Here is a 19,097-nt window from a genome sequence, read left to right on the forward strand (position 1 = left end):
AATAAATCAATCCCTTTCTTTATTCTTCTAAAAAAATCAAATCCTCACAAATCTTCCTCTTAGCTAATTAATTTCAAATCATCTTCTTAATTCATTCTTCTAGAAATTCCCTAAACTCACTTAACATTATTCTTCTAATTTTTTATTCCCTCCACTCATTCTCTCTCCTAGTCAAATTCTCCTACAAATATTAATCCCACCTAACATTTCCTCTAATCCCCCTCCTAATGAGTCGTTAATGGTTAATCATCATGATTAGTCACAAAGTCAACTCTTTGTCCTTTTCATCCAGCCACTAGCTTTAAATGCTCTTTTCCTAGGTGAATGTAAGATTTTCGAAATCATACATTCCTCTAGGCATCCCCTCTCCCAAGGAATTTTTAATTCCTTTTTATTCCTCCAATCCCCATGATATCCTTTTTTGGAGAATTTTTAATTCCTCCAATGCGTCTTGTGGAGTGTGGAGATACGAAATGCCTTTAAGGCATATTTCTTGGTCTCCACACCCTCTCTTGGACCTTGTTTGAGCTCACAAGTAAATCTTAGCCCTTCATCTCGAATTCATCCTAGCCATCCATTTTCCTCTCCTCTTCCTATAAAATAGGGCTCCATCCCTTCATTCAAAAACATCTTGAAATCCAGTAAGTTTATGCTACCCTTTTGAGCCCAGGAAATCATCTTGGCAACTTGATCATCTCATCCTTATCATTTTTCAAATCCAATCCATTTGTGCACAACATTGGAGAGCCATGCACATCCAGCAATCAAAGGAGTACATCAAGTGGAGCATTATCAAGGGGTGCCTTCACTTCATCAAGCTCAATCCGAAGGAGAAGGTAAAATAGCAAGGTGAAATGGTCTTTTAATGATATTTTGGCATTCTGCATGTTTATTTCATTATGTTTTGATCATTTGACCTTCAAATCTGTTTCCCCTCTTCAACCGGATTCTTAGATATATCAATTGCTACCATATTATCAAAGTAAATGATTATAGGTTCTTTGCATTTTACCTTTATGTCCTTCAACATTTGTTTAATCCATAATACCTGAGTACAATTAGTTGTTGCTGCAACATATTCTGATTCTGTTGTTGATAATGTTGTACAACTCTGTTTCTTGCTCAACCATGAAATCAATCAGCTACCAAGAAAGAATGCCCCACTGGTGGTGCTCTTTCTGTCATCTGCATCTCCTCCCCAATTAGCATTGGTGTATGCACATAACTCAAAATTTTCATCTTTAGGATACCATAAACCAAGATTTGTTGTGCCTTGTAAATATTGGAAAATCCTTTTCACTACTGATTCATGATTTTCTCTAGGATTACTCTGAAATCTTGAAATAATACACACTGCATTCATTATATTAGGTCTTTTTTGTGTCAAATACAGTAAACCTCCAATCATAGATTTGTATCTTGTCAGATTAATAGGAGTTGAATCATCCTTCAATGATAGTTTATCAGTTGTAGTCATAGGAGTGCTTACCGGTTTAGACTTCTACGTACCAGTTTTTTTCAATAATTCCTTCAAATACTTTGATTGACATAAGAATATACCTTTATCATTCTATGAAATCTGCAATCCTAAAAAGAATTTTATCTTCCCAATCATAGACATTTCGAATTCTTCCTGCATCTTGTTAGAAAAGTCTTTACACAATCCATCTTCTCCTCCAAAAATGATGTAATCAACAAAAACTTCAATAACCAAAATGTCTCTCATTAGTCACTTTGAAATATAAGTTGCTGTCAGCATTACTTTTAGTGTAACCAAGTTTCATAAGATATTTGTCCAATCTAGCATACCAAGCTCTAGGAGCTTGCTTCAATCCATATAAAGCTTTCCTTAACCTGAAAACCATATCTTTATCATTTGTCAATGAAAATCCATTAGGTTGTTCAATGTAAACTTCCTCTTCAAGATCACCATTCAGAAATGTACATTTAACATCCATTTGATATAGTTTATAGTTTTTGTGTGCTGCAAATGTAAGAAATAATTTGACTGCCTCAATTCTAGCTACCGGTGCAAAGGTTTCATTGTAATCAATTCCCTCTTTTTGTGAATATCCTTTACACACTAGTCTTTCTTTGTTTATGATTACCTTACCATCTTCATTAAGTTTATTTCTGAATACCCATTTAGTTCCAATTACATTTTTATTTTTAGGCCGGGGAACCAATCTCCATGTATTGTTCTTTTAAATTTGCTCCAATTCATCTTCCATAGGGTATGTGCAAGCTAATGAGTCACAAATTCATGAAAGTCTGTGCATTGGATAACATGCTCCACAAAATGGGGGCCCGTTAATGGTTCGGCCTCCTAAGCCGAAAGGTCACGGGGTGCTGAAGCTAAATAAAATGGGCCCCCGTTTTGAAATTCTATTTTTACCCTTTTTTTGGACAATTTTTCATTTTCACCGAGATAGTGAATTGACAAAAAGAGATAAAAAAACAGGGCCCCGTGCTGTGGTTTCCACTTCAAGCCTCCACCACTATCCCAGGTACACATTCAGTCATCTATTTTCACATTGCATAATTTTCTTGTTTTTTTGTGTATTATTTAGTTTTTTTTTAATTATTATTTTAGTTTTTTTTTATAGTAGCATATAAATAAATTATTTTTTATATTTGTAAATTCTTGATTTTGATCTAAAATATTTTTGAATATTTAACCCTAAACCATAATCAACAAATTTATAAATCAAAACCAAACCTAGATAATTAACAAAACGAAATCGACACAAACAAAAAAATGAAAAATGAAATGGAAACAAAAACAAAAACGTTCAAAAATGACATTGAAATAAAACCAAACATATGTACCTAAATTGTTCTTAATCCTCATTAGGCAATACAAACGTTACCACTAGATTAGTATAACCTTAAAAGTAATTAACATTACTCTTCAAATTTTAGATATCAAAGTTTAGGCTTAGGTTTATGCCATGTCATGGCATAAAGGTCCTATTGTGGTCCTATTATGTCATGTGATGGTATAAAAGGATCAATTATGGACACAATTTTAGAGCAAAGCTAGATAAGTTACTAAAATTGGAGTTCGGTTTACATAGGTTCATAAAGGAAGCTAATATGCCAAATATATAATTCATTAATACAAAATAAAAAATATTCTTGATTTATAATGTTGATTGATAATGAGTTTTCTAAATGGGGTGCTAATTATATATACATCCGAAAGATTTGAAAAATATAATTCCCAAGAAGTATTTTGAATATCTTTAGAAGTATATTGGTATATCTAGAATGTAATTTATATTATAAAATATTTAATATATGATTTGAAGTTGGTAAATATTTTGATGAAGATTTATTAGATTATGTTATGATTAAGCTAATATTAGAAGAATGGTTTTAACAACATCTTTTGGTTTTAAAAGGTGCACAAGGTTTGAAGTTGAAATCATATTCAATTGTATATAATATTAAATTGTTAAGGAGCTATTTTTTTAAAAATAGTTAATTTAAGATATTAGTTGAAGCTATTTGAGAACGTGAGATAGTCCTAATGAACACATGAATTAAATTAATGAACCTAGGACAATCACAATGAACATATGATAGTCCCAATGAGCCTCAAATGATCCTAATGAATGTAGGGCAGTCTTAATGAACCTAAGAAAGTCCTAATGAGCCTAAGAAAGCCATGATGAACTTGGGACAATCCTAATGAACCTAGGATAGTCCTAATGATTATAGGACAATCCTAATGAACCTAGGATAGTGTAAGAAAAAATCACTACAAAAAAGACCTCAAATGCGTTAAATGAATTTCCCAATAATGCACTCGTGTTTATCTTTTTTTGGTCATTTGGCTACCTTTTTTTACAACTTCTTGGTGTATACGCCCCTAAGAAGACCTTTTCCTCAAAAATTTCTTTGATCATGAACTCCTCATGTGCACCAAACATAAGTTGCCACTTGGAAGCTTCTAATGCACACAATCCTTTCAATCAATCTACTCCATTGATCTGTCAAAACAATCTTAGTCTTTAATCCTCTATCCTTCATGACTATAAATAAATCATTATATGAGCTATTTTCAAGAACTCTTGTAATGCAATGTTATGTTGCCAATTTAAGCACCTTACATCCTATCTTGGTCACAAATCCATCTTGAAGTCATCAACCTTTAGCTACAACAAGAGTTTTCTTTCTGAGATACTATTGTCTTTCATCTTTTATACATTATCCTCTAAAGGTGGTACTTATGCATAGCATAATGGTTTGAAATTCATAGTTTAAGTCCTTTATTGATTTTTTATGCTTGCTTGCATACACATATATTGCTAGAATTTAGCAATTCTTTATAGCTTCTATTTTAGTTTATTTATGAAAGAGTATAAATGAAGCTATATTTAAAGTCAAAATTGTAAGATCCCCTCAATCATTGAGGTAGAATTCAAAATTGATTTCACCTCTAATTATATGAAAAATTTAATTTGTCTGTACATATCAAAATCTTTCAAAATTTTGCATATTAAACAATAAAATATTGTGATGAACAAGTCTCTAGAGTCTTAAAAACCTTTATTTTCATAAAGTGCCAACACTGCATTTTTTACCTAAAATATTCTCTTTGATTAATACAAAATTTTAAAATGGTTGCCACTAAAAGTATTAGGTCAGTGAAAGGATTTGGGATATTTAAAAATAGGCTTGCATCACTTTTTTAGCTTCATTGAGTTGTAGTTTGTTCATTGACTTAATATTAAGTGCTTGCAAGTATGATAGTGGATCCCTTTGTGCGTGAGCGCATCCCTAAAGCTTTCAATTATTAAAATAAAAATCATTACGATGTGATGATTTGAAGGAGATGTATCCATTAAAGAAATATTATGGATGGGTATTAATGAGGATCATATAGTATGTTAGGAATTTTATTTGAAATGTTAGTCAAAATAATATTCTAGTTGATAATTATAAATGCATGTGTAAAATATTGTTGAAATTGATTATTTTAAAAGTAAATATTGCAAGGTTAATTTTGTTTTTAATTGTTGGCATGTTGTATTGATTTTTATGTAAGAGTTTCATTTCTTATTCAACTTTGTAAGAGAATTTGTGTATGAATTGATATCTTAAATTTTATAGAAAGATTATATATAAAAACAAATGATTGCGGAGTTTTATAATAAATGATTTACAGGAAATAATATTTTTTGAAGGTTTTGTAAATTATAATCTTGTGTAGATTTGATTATGGGAGAAATTTAATGGTGAAATATGCTTAACTCTTCAAAAGTTTTGATGTTTTGTCTTTACATGACAACCACTTAGAATATAATATGTTTTAAGTAGGTCATTTATAGTCATGGGAGATTAGTTTTTTTTTAAGATTGTCTGAAGACTAATCAATGTAATATGAATTGATGGCAATTATCTCAAAACTATGTAATTGAATTCTAATAAATTATCATGTACACTAAAACACTAGAAATATGGAGCATCCAAACACACATGTGCATTTTTCTAGATTTATTAATATTATTGTGTTGTATCTCATTATAATTTAGTTTCAAAATAACTTTAAGTTAAAGTTAACAAAATATTATGTTGTCTTAGTAATATTGTTTCCATGCTATATATTCTTACACTAGAAGGAGGATCATCTTATTTCTCACTTCTTTATTGATCTTATGTATGAAATATTTTATATTGATTTTAATAGTTGATGCATTTTACAAGAAATGAATTTATTAAATTGAATATATAATAGATTTATGATGTTTTATTGAAAGTTTTTATTAAGTTTTGTGCGCAAATTTTATATTTCAAGATTCAATAGTATGTACATGTATATTTTTTTAAGTTCAATATTATATTATATATTTCATGTGTATCTCATTCAACAACATAGAAACATTACTATTTATAAATGTTTTTTTTAAATTTAGTAAAATAGATTCTTCTTTGACATAGAGTTGTATATAATTCATGTATATCTTTATATATGCAAGAGTTCTTTGTTATCATGGATGTCTTTGACATAGATGAACTATTAGGTGAAAATCCCCCACCACAACCCCCTCCTCCTCCTCCTCCACCTCCACCACCACCACCACCACCACAACAACCCCCTAGATTGGATGAAATTCATTTAAGAGAATGAATTAATGAAAACCTACAAGTGATTGAACAAAACATTGCTGCTATCCAAAATGAGCAAATCACGACACCCCATCTTGTAGAGTTTGCAAAATCAATGCAAATTGTTGTCGAGTCAGTTAGATCTGTTGATTCTCAATTAGATCAATTTCATAGATGACAACAAGAGTTGCGTGATTTTTATGCCGATGGTTTGACTTATAGGCAAATCACTGATTTGAAAATAACCAAAGCTCATTTATGTCCATATTTTACCAACCCAAAAACAAGAGAACCAATGCAACCTAACCAGAAAAGAATTTCAATTAGGTGGTGTGTGCATATAGAAATGGCTAGATACTTTTGGGATAGATGGTGGATGGTTTTTGATTATCCAACACATCATAATTATGAGGTCTCTTTTTATTTTTTGAAGAAATTATACTATGAGTTTGTAATGAACCAAAAACCAAATTATTTTGACATTAAGTCATTCCAGGGTGTTGGTCGTGGAATGCCACATCATATATTAGGGACACAGAGTAATAATCCCCTACCGGATCCACCCATAGTTCCACTTGTTGCTCCATCGATTCTTGCAGATGTCCAAAATACATCATTCATTTCGACATTAGATGCTTTGACTTCCCTCACAGGTAACCTAAGTGAGCAAGCTGCTCACATGGCATCTGCTCCTTGATGGATGCCACATAAGTGTTCGAGTTGTCATGAGACGTGTGTAGGTCCTACTACTACTACAGGATCTACTTTAGTTCCAGTTGAGCATGATGTAGCAGATGATAGTATGATGACATCTTATATGAATTTTCTTTGCTCGGATGTTCATCTTGACTAGGTATAGATATATATACATGTACATGTCAATCTTTTTATACTTCATTAAATATAGGTATAAACTAAGTGCATCTCTTTTTTTATACAATCTAATACTTCATTAAATAATTTTTTTTTATGTAGATAAGGACTACACCTAATATTAGAGTCAATATTGCATCTACTAGAACACAACTCAGCACACCTTATGGGGTATAGTATAAATTTATATCTAGACATTGTACTATCTTTTTAAGTTAATATGTTATCATCGTATACTATATAAATTTTCATGTTGATACATTGAATGCTTCTTTCTCCAGGATTCAGGTCATGAGGGACCCTCTACATCACATCGAGAAGAGGGTCTGACTATTGTGACACCATCTATGGTATGTATCTTATAATTCTTAAATTAAATATGAACTCTTACAATATTGTAACTTAACTTGAAATTATTTAGTACACATATATATGTTCACTAAATATGATTTCATTAAATGCATGTATGCAGGTGGACATTACCATTAGGATAGGTTATCCTCATAATTTTGATCAGAGCCAATTTGAACGCACATCGATATCCTTTGAGGTATTGATATGTAATACTTAATTTGATCTTATTTTGACTCTTAATTTAAGATTTAATTGGACACTTTGAATTTGACCTTGTACAGGAGTTAGCTAGCACTACATTTGGTGTTGATACTGCACAAGATACTGCTAGAGGATCTGATGAGCATATGGTAAGTTTGTAACTTAATTTATGAATTCTACTATATTTGATAAATGATTCTTTTAATAGTTAATTTCAAGTAATATTTTAATATTATTTTTTTATTGTATAGCATGAGACAGGTGGATCTGGACCACGTCTCAGGGACAAGAGAGATACTGCTAGATGATCTGATGAGCATATGGTAAGTTTGTAACTTAACTAAATGAATTCTACTATATTTGATAAATGATTCTTTTAATAGTTAATTTCAAGTAATATTTTAATATTATTTTTTTATTGTGTAGCATGAGATAGGTGGATCTGGACCATGTCCCGAGGACAAGAGACCACGAGATGTTATTGATGATAGCACTTAGATTTTACTATTTATTTGGCTTTGATATGTACTTTTTTATGGACTTTACACATTTATTTACACGTGCACATACTTTATATATATGGATAGTTGCATAATAGGATTAGATCATATATATTTTGTGCATACTTTATATATTTTGTGCACATTAGATATTATGTGGAGTGAACATCATGTTACCATCTAGACATATATATGGATTAGATATTATATGGATTATGTGGACTTTAAATTTTACTGTTTATTTGGCTCTGATATGTACTATTTTATGGGCTTTACATATTTGTTTACACGTGCACACACATACTTTATATATATGGATAGTTTCATAATAGGATTAGATCATATATATTATGTGCATACTTTATGTGTATTGTGCCCATTAGATATTATGTGGACTTGAAATCATGTGCACATTAGATCATATATATTGACTTGAAATTATATTTATGGAACTTGTGCTTAGACAACTTTATAGGCATTATGTGGACTTGTAATTTTATTTTTGGAATTTCATTTAAATAGCTCTTGTGATTAGATAAACTAAAGGTGCATACATCATGAACTAAGTATCGAAACATATCTTATGATTATAACATATTCTAAATTAAAAAGTATCATTTAACAAATATAATGAATAGAACTTGATTAAAACATAATTATCTCATTCATAAATTTGACCAATAGTCTCTCATTTATGTATATTGTACACAAAATGTAATCAAGAAGACATATCTAAAATAAAATAAACAGTCTATTTAAATAACTTTGTTTTCATTGATGCCTTCTACTTGTGGTAGACCTGAAACAAAATTTTACTAGATTCATTCTGTTATACCATCTGCATCCTCTCTCTTTTGCAAAGCATCTATAATTGTCTCGTGCTCTTCCATAGAGAGAGTCCATAATTGTTTATTAGCAGGCCTGCCATGATATCTATCCAATTTTATATTAGTTGCCACTACCAAATGTGAGTAATGTATAATCTTCTTCTCTAATTCATAATCTTCAAATGCGGGCAATCCATTCTTTCTTGTTAGATATTTGCGTAGCCAAGTGCCAACAACAACCACAGATCCTGTTGGATAGTCATAACCATCATCATCTACTCGAGGAGTAGTTAGCTTATGTTTTGGCTCTACACATCGAGCCAACCAATACTTTGTCCCCTCTTCATTGTCCTCTGGTGCAACAACAACATAGACATGTCCTGTGCACAAAACAATTTTATTTTAATATTTAATGAGAAATAAAAAAAAAAATATACACTGTAAGATTTCATAAATTTATGTACTATTTAATAAATCAAAACAAATTTCAAAAATAATTTTACCTTGTTGTATAAGATCTGAAGTGCGATCATAGTCATTTGATGCAAACATTTGATCCATATCTTCATCAGTTCTTTCATGCGGATCATTTGCATCTATGGGTGTCAATGATCTTTGTTGCCATTCTTCAACCCATTCTTTATTCTACAAAATTCCCAATCTCCGGAAACACAAAACTGACAAAAGCAAGCAAGTTGCCTTGTGAATATAGTCCATGTGTTTGAATTAGAACTCTTAAACGAATGCCATTTAGCTGATCCAATGATGGTATTACAATCATGCCGAATAGGAATACTATCTTCCTCTATCAACTAGAAGAAACGTCGAATTGCAGAGTTTTCAGTTGATCCTTTTGACAACTTTGAATTGCACCAATCTACAACTTCATGAGCATCTCTGAATTTCACTGCATCCTCAAATTTCAATTGTTCTCTAGCAAGAGCTCTTTTTATATAGGCACCTGTTCCATCATGTTCCCCCTTACCATGTCCCGCTTCAAAAAAACTCCATAAATGTTGGACATTGGTTATCTTGTGAACTTTGCATGGCCAATAAAACATTCTTGCATTTTTGAATTTTCCAGTGTAGTTATCTAACCATATCATATGTTGTTTCATGCCAATTTCTCTTTCCTTAAGATTATCATAAAATACCTCGGAGCAATGTTGAACAAACTCTAAAGAGTGTAATCGATTATCGCTAACATAGAAATGATACTCCCTCAAATTTTTTTTGTTATCTTCTATACTGTCATGGTCATGTCTATATATAATGTGCACAAATATGGCCACTTGCACTTAGTTGTAGTATTGTGATTGAGTTTCCTCTTGTGGTTTTAGAGTATAATTTTCTACAAAATCCACAACTTATACTATTGTTCCAACTGGAAATGTGTTCTTGCATATGCAAAACTATCCATCAAGCCATCGCGCATGTTGGGAATGTTTCACATATTTTGGAACAATATGAGTTTTAAACTCACTAATAAATGCATTCACACTATTCTATTCTGTAATCAATTCTAAATGTTTCCCCATCTTTCCATCCTTTAGAGGGTATTCTATATTTTTAAATCTCCTAACATCAACCATTTTTTGTCCAAACTCAGATGAAACATGTTCATGCAAACATTCACCTATCGAAGAATAGTTCCCACATAAATGGCAAAGGCCATAAATGCATGAACTAGAAAGAAATAATTGTTCATTAGGTGGTTTACAAAATAAACTTCCAATAAAATCTTTTATAGTTTCAGGTGGAACATAAACACCACAATCCCGCACAAGATCATTACCATGCAACATACAACATATATATCGAAAAACATCATAATAGTAACGAAACTGGACATGAGTTTTACAACAACAAGATATTCTTTGTTTATTGATTTTAACATACCAGGGTTTGCATTTTTCAAATGATCTTTGACTAATTCATAAATTCATTAACACAGATTCATCACTAAATTTTTTAAAGAATTCAGTTTGAGTCATGTCAAGAAGATGTTTTGGATGAGGATCATGAATTTTTGATCCCACCCTTAACTTTAAAACATCTCTAGCATTTGATGAAACTCTAGTGTTATCATGCCAAAATTTTGCAATTAATTGTTTAGTTTCATCATTTAATTTCATGTCCGACCTTTGAAGTCTACCACTAAAACTCCAACAATGGTTTAGTGGATCAATTTCAATTGTGTCTCTTCTTTTGGCCGCTCTTGACAAGGTTCTATGATGTAAGTTCAAATAGCCACTTATATCACTTAACATTCTTTTACTAACAATCATTTTGTCAACTATAGTAGTCATTATAACTCTACGTGCTGCATTCTTATCTTTAGATCGACTTGTTTTTCCTATAGAATTGATGGCACTGGCAACAGTAGATAAAACTTGCTTATATGATTCATCTTTTCTTTTTGGTTTTGCATAAATACCTATTTTTTTCATGACTTTATGCATTTTTAACATTTTTATTAATTGTAGCATTAATTGACATTGGAATCCTAACTTTTTATTATAGAAAAATTGTTTATATAATCTGTTCGCATGTGTTCTGATTTGTCTCCAAGAAACTAACCCATTAAGATTATCTAGCACATTGCTATCAATAGTAAACAAATTACATTCATTTTCTTTCAGAGAGGGTGGTGTAATATTTTCAATTTTTATTTCTTTTCGTATTGGTGGATGAAATTTATATCCAACTTCATTTAAATCAGCAATTTGATTGGCATCATAGTCATCGGGATTTAAAAACATACCAGGATTCGCATCCACATCAACATTTGCATCAACAGTCATACCCATGTGTGGTTCTACATTTCTTGCATCCATCATGATGTCTTCAATGGTCTCATCTACAACGGGCACTGAACTAGATGGTTTAGAAGTGTTATTCAATTGTCTTTGTTGTGATCTTTGATCTCTTTGGCATTTTGCCTCCCTCTCTCTTTGTGCTTGAATTTTGTCCATTGTCATTGTCCTCTTTTTTTTCTTTTGACATTGCTTAGAACCCATTTTTACAAACTCGTCTTCAAAAAATAATATCTTTTTATTGAGTTCTTAAAAAAATTATGTAAAAAATATTAAAAAGTACTGCCAAATGATGTAAAAAATCTTTGTCAGTACGGATTTCAATGATAGTGTGGTAAATCGATGCAATCTATCTTTTTTTTTACAGTAACGGTTATTTAGAAACAGGGGCTCGTTATTTAAATAACAGGTCCCCATTTTAATAACGAGGGCCCCCGTTTATAAAACAGGGGCCCATTATGTAAAATTTGAATTCACAACCCACCACTTGCCTCGGGATTAGGCCCGGGATAGGCCTGGGATGGCCACACCTGAGACATGAACCTGCAAATTCAAAGCTCCATGAATGAAAGCACAAATATGATGAAATGAAATAGTTTACGTGCCTCTAATCAGAGAATTTTTATACAAAATTGAAACCAATTTCATATTATACTGTCTAGATTCTAAATATGTAAATTAATTTAAAAATTGATTATTTTAACTATTTTTCATTTAATTTATACTAAATCAGGTCCATAAATTTGAAATATTAACTAATTTTCTTAATTTAATAACTTTTTTATTTTAATGAATTTTGAAAAAAAAAATTATATGTCATCAATCTACACAAAATTCTTTTCAATTTAAAAAAAAAAAAATTCAAAAAATGCTAAGTTTACGTCAAATTATGTGGGTCGTACACGTCAAATTTTAAAAAAGATAATTACGGCCATTAAAAAATTAATTAAAAAAAAAATACAGAAAAATATGCTCATCAATCTTCAGTGTGTTACAAACCATTTCCCAAAACGGTTTGAGAAAATAATTTTAATTGTGTCAAAAAGTGTGGGTCATACACATGCATGGTATGGTCCTGAAACAAGCATTTTTAAAACATAGCTTTTAGAACTCCATTCAAAAATATATTTTTATTATGTGGGTATTAAAATAAATTACATATTTGAAAAGTACACTCAGAGAGCTATCTTTTATATTAGTGACTTTTTCCAAGATTCAATCTCTAAGTGTTTCAAAATTTAAGCTCAAGTGAGACAAAATCTAAAAAACAGGGAAAACACTTCCACTTTTTGGCCAAAAAGTGGACTCATCTTCTTGCACTGACCCCATAGCCATAATCCAATGTTCATTTGTGATTATCTCAACAACCGGTTCAAAATCCAGAGACCTTGAATTTCTTCTAAAGTGTTCATCAATCTTCACATTTGCACTCTCAATGATTTTTTGCAATCTTTTATTAAAACATCTATATGATTTTCTTTTAGATGAATACCCAAGAAATAATCCTTCATCACTTCTAGGATCAAATTTACCAGTATACTCATCTCTCCTAATGTAACATTTGCTTCCAAATATTCTGAAGTACTTAAGAGTAAGAATATTACCAAACCATAGTTCATAAGGTGTCGTACTGGTTTCACCTTTGATGTGAACTCTGTTGAAATTGTAAACCATTGTATTCATTGCTTCTCTCCAATATACATGAGGTAGATTTTCTTCTGATATCATGCTTCTAGCTGCATCCAGCATAGTTCTATTCTTCCTTTCCACAACTCCATTTTGCTGAGGTGTCCAGGGTGCTGATAGTTGTCTTCTTATTCCATTCACTTCACAAAATGTATTGAAATCCTTAGATGTAAATTCACCTCCTTGATCTGATCTTAAACATTTGATTTTCTTGCCGGTTTCATTCTCTACAAGTGCCTTGAATAATTTGAATTTCCCAAAAGCTTCTAATTTCTCCCTGGGAAAAGTAACCCAACACATTCTAGAACAATCATCAATGATTAGCATAAAGTATCTATCTCCTTGTAGAATTCTTTTTCTTGTTGGACCACATAAGTCAGTATGAATCAAATCAAGAACATCATTGGTTTTCTCAGAAATACTCTTAAAAGTTGTTCTAACTTACTTTCCCATTTGACATTCCCTACATACCGGATTATGAGGTTTTACAATCTTAGGTAAATCCCTTACTACCTTAGATTAACTAATCTTCACAATGAAATCAAAATTTACATGACAGTCTTCTATGCCATAACCAACTTTCATCAATGTTTGCAATCAAGCATGTCTTTTCAATGTTATTCAAATGAAAGATATTACCTCTAGTCTGATTACCGGTTGCAATTTCCAAACCAGTTCTATTCATGGTTTTGCATTTACCATTCTTGAATTGTAACTAAAATCCTTTTTTAAATAATTGACCAACACTCAAAAGATTATGCTTCAAACCTTCAACATAATAAAGATTGTCAGTATTGTGCTTACCATCAAAAGATATAGTTCCTTTTCTTTGATAAAACAAGATTTGTCATCTCCAAATCTTACTAGACCTCCATTGTATTCCTAAAAAGATAAGAATTTACTTTTATCACCAGTCATATGATGTGAACATCCAGAATCTATAATCCATTCATCATCCTTTTCTTCAATTTTAGCTGCCAGGACCTACTCTACCATTGGAACAATAGGTGTCGGTTGATCTTTTGTTATTGCAACAAAAGCCCATCCATTGTCTCCCAGTTCTTCATCAGAATTAGTAACTCCTTCATCAACATAGTAACAAGATTTGTCTCTATTTTCCTTGAATATGTATCTCTGATATTCAGGGTTAGGCTTATATGTTCTGTTAGCTTCTTCTCTTAATATTGCATGTCTATCCGGACATCTAGATGCCATATGACCAATTTTTTTATAGTTGAAACATTTAAAAGGTGCTTTGCCTTCATACTTACTTCCAATAGGACCTTTAGGCATTTTCCTTGCAAACAGTGCTTCAAGCTCTTCAATTTCTTCATTTTCTTTCCTGATGTCTTCAAGTTCTCTTGCATAATGTGCTTTCCAACCAGATTTATCAGCTGATGATGAAGATGTTATAGATGATGATGCTTTGAAAGATAAATCTGTCTTAATTGTAGCAACAGGACCAAATTCCTCAAGCTCAAATGCTGAATTTTTTCCAACCAAGGTATCTCTAGATACTAATGTATTAGGCATAGTTCTCAACTCATTAATAGTAGTTACTTTCATTTTGTATGCCAATGGCAATGCTCTCAAAACTTTAGAAACAATTTCATCTTTACTTAAGGAACCTCCACAACATTGTATTCCCAAAACAAATTCATTAACTCTTTCGATAAAAGCAAAAATTCTTTCATCTTCTTCCTTTTTAAATTTTCATACCTAACCCGAAAGCATTCCAGTTTTGTAATTTTGACAATGGTATCTCCTTCATTCAATGTCTTCAATTTATCCCAAATAGCATTAGCAGTAGATCGATCTAATAATCCCATGATTTGCTGATATGATAAGGCACTCAAAAGTGCTTCTCTAGCTTTGCAATCATTCTCTTTATTCTTAGCCAATGTAGGTAGATTAGGTTGACCTGGTGTAGGACCAACATAACCATTCTGTGTAACATCCCATATGTCTCTTCTAATGCGATTCAGAAGCATCTCCATTCTGATCTTCCATATGCCATAGTTAGTTCCATCAAGTTTTGGATGACCTTCCTAAAATAGTTAGTTGCCATAGAATCTCCTCAAGTTGTTAAACTTCTGCAAAAAGAGGACTTGGCTCTGATACCAATTGTTAGGACCCGGAGGCAACTGAGAGGGGGGGGGGGTGAATCAATTGTCTATTAATTTCAACCCAAATACACTTTAATCAAACTTGATACTTAATACCGGTAAACCACTCTTAATGTCGATAAACTTATTAACAGTTAATAACAGTACTGGTGAAACTTAATGCATGAAACAGAAAGAGAAACAATATCCACAACACATAACACAAAGATTTGTACATGGGAACCCTGTAGGGGGTGAAAACACGGTGGGAAACCTTACCCACAATCAGATGATACTACTACAGATAGTATGTGTTTACAAATGGGGTCTGCACATGCAGAGAGGCCAACTGCCTAGAGCTCACTGCTCAATCACAAGATGGGAGTCACATTGACTACAATTGGATGATTAAATCCAATGATAATGTACTGCTCAAAGTAGCATCTCTAATGCTAGATTCAGTATCAGTTAAGCTCTGATTGTCTTCTTCAAACCTTCCTTGAATCTTCAAATGATGTCTGCATGAGTAGCTTTGATTATATTTGCATATACCAAATATCACAACCTTATAATACCTTATTACATACCACTACCACACTAATCTCTCAATTGAGATCTTACATATATACCAAAACCTAAGACCAAATGTGTAGGTCGACTTACTATGAATAATACAATAAAATCTATTACAAGTAAGTCAAGATGCGATGCATCATGTCGACTCAACAACAATATTAATTGATTAAATCATCTCCATAACATGTCATGCTGATCTGGAATAGATAATGCATGTCGGTCCATAACCTAGACCAATTTTCCGGTAACAAAAAATATGTCAACCCGATTAGACCAATAACCAAATCTCCAAAACCAAGTGTCCAAACCATGTCTTCGACATAACCAAGTGATCTCCAGATGATAACAAGTCATCCTCAATGCTGGTGAATAATATAACCTGCCGGTGAATCCACTAGTACATTTGGGTCAAGATTTCGACAAGAAATCGTCGGAATTCTGACCAACTTTTGTTGCACTACTGACAAAAAAAGATATCAAAAACTTTGTGTCGGAAGTTCCGACCATCCTTGTGGTCATCGCAATTCCAACATCACCTCCAACCTTTCCGACGGCCACCATGGATGCTCATACCTCGAAAGAATACCGTCGCGATCTCGGCCTATCGTCAGAATTCTGACTCCAAAGGATAAAATTCCGACAGAGGAGTGCTGTTGGATGCACAACATCCTTGTCGGGCATTTCATTAGTTGTCGTCGGAATTCCAATGGTGACAGATGATGTGGGTCAAATGGCTTTGTCATCAGTGAATGAAAGCATTGAACGAGTTCTATTTTTAAAAATTGCATTAAACATTTTAATTTATTTAATTCAGTGTTATTTGCAAAAAAAGATTATCAATGATGTTTCCTTTCTCCAAGAATTGTCTAGGATCTTTTCGTTAGATAATATGTAACATCGAATGACTAAATTTTTTCTTTACAAATGCTTATTTAATTTAATTATTATCTGAGCGTGAATTAAAATTTATATCTATACGGAAGAAAAACATACAAGTTGAAGAGTCATGTGAAAGCAAATTTCCTAAAAGAAAGAAAGTAGGCATTATCTTGAATGACATGGAAACAAGCTCATCAGCTGCTTAGAAGAGAGCAATTGGAGAATGGCAGAGGAAAGTGTTTAAGGGTGATAAATAGATAGATAGTATGCAATACAAACAAACAATGTCTGGAGTGTCTGATGTGACGTCTCTAATTATGTCCGCAGGGACTAACTGGTTTTGGAGTTCCTGCAAAACCTATTGGGCCATGCTTGGAGGAAATCAATGTGTTCATGCAAGGAGCACCTTTTTTCTGTTATGAGAATGATACTTTTGCATCGAGGGATATTTGGAAGTCAATATCCAAAAATTTCTATAGTGTGGAACAAGAGTTGGCGGACTCAAAGTATAATTGTCAGCTTTTAGAAGACCAAGAGGTTATGTACACAATCTCCCAATAGAAGAGCGATTTCAAGAATTACCTCTCCCCCCCATGACTATTCAGGAAGCACTTCCTCAAACAAAGGACTATTGGCCTCCATGGGATCAAAGAAAAAAATTAAAGCATAGACTCTAGACGATGTGGTGGTGTCCTTCGTGAAGAACTCTACACTATAATTGAAAATTCATGAGGGAAATTGCAAGATAGTGAAGAGAAATACAATCTTGAAAAGTGGGAAGAATGGATCTTGGTTTGGGTGGGGCCAAGTCAGGTGGCTCCTCTAGAGGTTGACGAGATAGAAATCATATTAGGATTTGAAAAAGATCACACTCGTGGAACTTCATGTGCGAGTGATCGATTGTGGTGTTTGGGTAATGCATTCCAAATAGATATAGTTGCATGCCATCAGGATAAAATTCTTTAATCAAGACATTACCCATTTGGAATGCAAATGTGTCTATTTGGAATGCATTACCCAAACACCGCAATCGATCACTTGCACACGAAGTTCCATGAGTGTGATCTTTTTCAAATCCTAATATAATTTCTATCTCGTCAACCTCTAGAGGAGCCACCTAACTTGGCCCCACCCAAACCAAGATCCATTCTTCCCACTTTTCAAGATTGTATTTCTCTTCACTATCTTGTAGTTTCCCTCGTGAATTTTCAATTATAGTGTAGAGTTCTTCAAAAAGGACACCACCACATCGTCTAGAGTCTATGCTTTAATTTTTTTCTTTGATCCCATGGAGGCCAATAGTCCTCTATTTGAGGAAGTGCTTCCTGAATAGTCATGGGGGGGAGGGGTAATTCTTGAAATCGCTCTTCTATTGGGAGATTGTGTACATAACCTCTTGGTCTTCTAAAAGCTGACAATTATACTTCAAGTCCGCCAACTCTTGTTCCACACTATAAATTTTTTTGGATATTGACTTCCAAATACCCTCGGTGCAAAAGTATCATTCTCATAAAAGAAAAAAGGTTCTCCTTGCATGAACACATTGATTTCCTCCAAGCATGGCCCAATAGGTTTCACAGGAACTCCAAAACCAGTTAGTCCCTGCGGACATAAATTAGAGACGTCACATCAGACACTCCATACATTGTTTGTTTGTATTGTATACTATCTATCTATTTATCACCCTTAAACACTTTCCTCTGCCATTCTCCAATTGCTCTCTTCTAAGCAGCTGATGAGCTTGTTTCCATGTCATTTAAGATAATGCCTGCTTGCTTTCTTTTAGGAAATTTGCTTGCAGATGTCTCTTCAACTTGTATGTTTTGCTTCCATACAGATATAAATTTTAATTCACGCTCAGATAATAATTAAATAAAATAAGCATTTGTAATGAAAAGATTTAGTCATTCGATGTTACATATTATCTGATGGAAAGATCCTAGACAATTCTTGGAGAAAGGAAACATCATTGATAATCATTTTTTCCAAATAACACTGAATCAAATAAATTAAAAATGTTTCATGTAATTTTTAAAAGTAGAACTCATTCAATGCTTTCGTGCATCGACGACAAAGTCGTCTGACCCACACCATTATGCATAATAGAACAAATCAATATAATAGGCTATTATAAAGAATATATACAAAAATATGAAAGAACATTAA

The sequence above is a fragment of the Cryptomeria japonica genome, chromosome 2, assembly GCF_030272615.1.
Source record: "Cryptomeria japonica chromosome 2, Sugi_1.0, whole genome shotgun sequence".
Taxonomy (NCBI): Eukaryota; Viridiplantae; Streptophyta; class Pinopsida; order Cupressales; family Cupressaceae; genus Cryptomeria; species Cryptomeria japonica.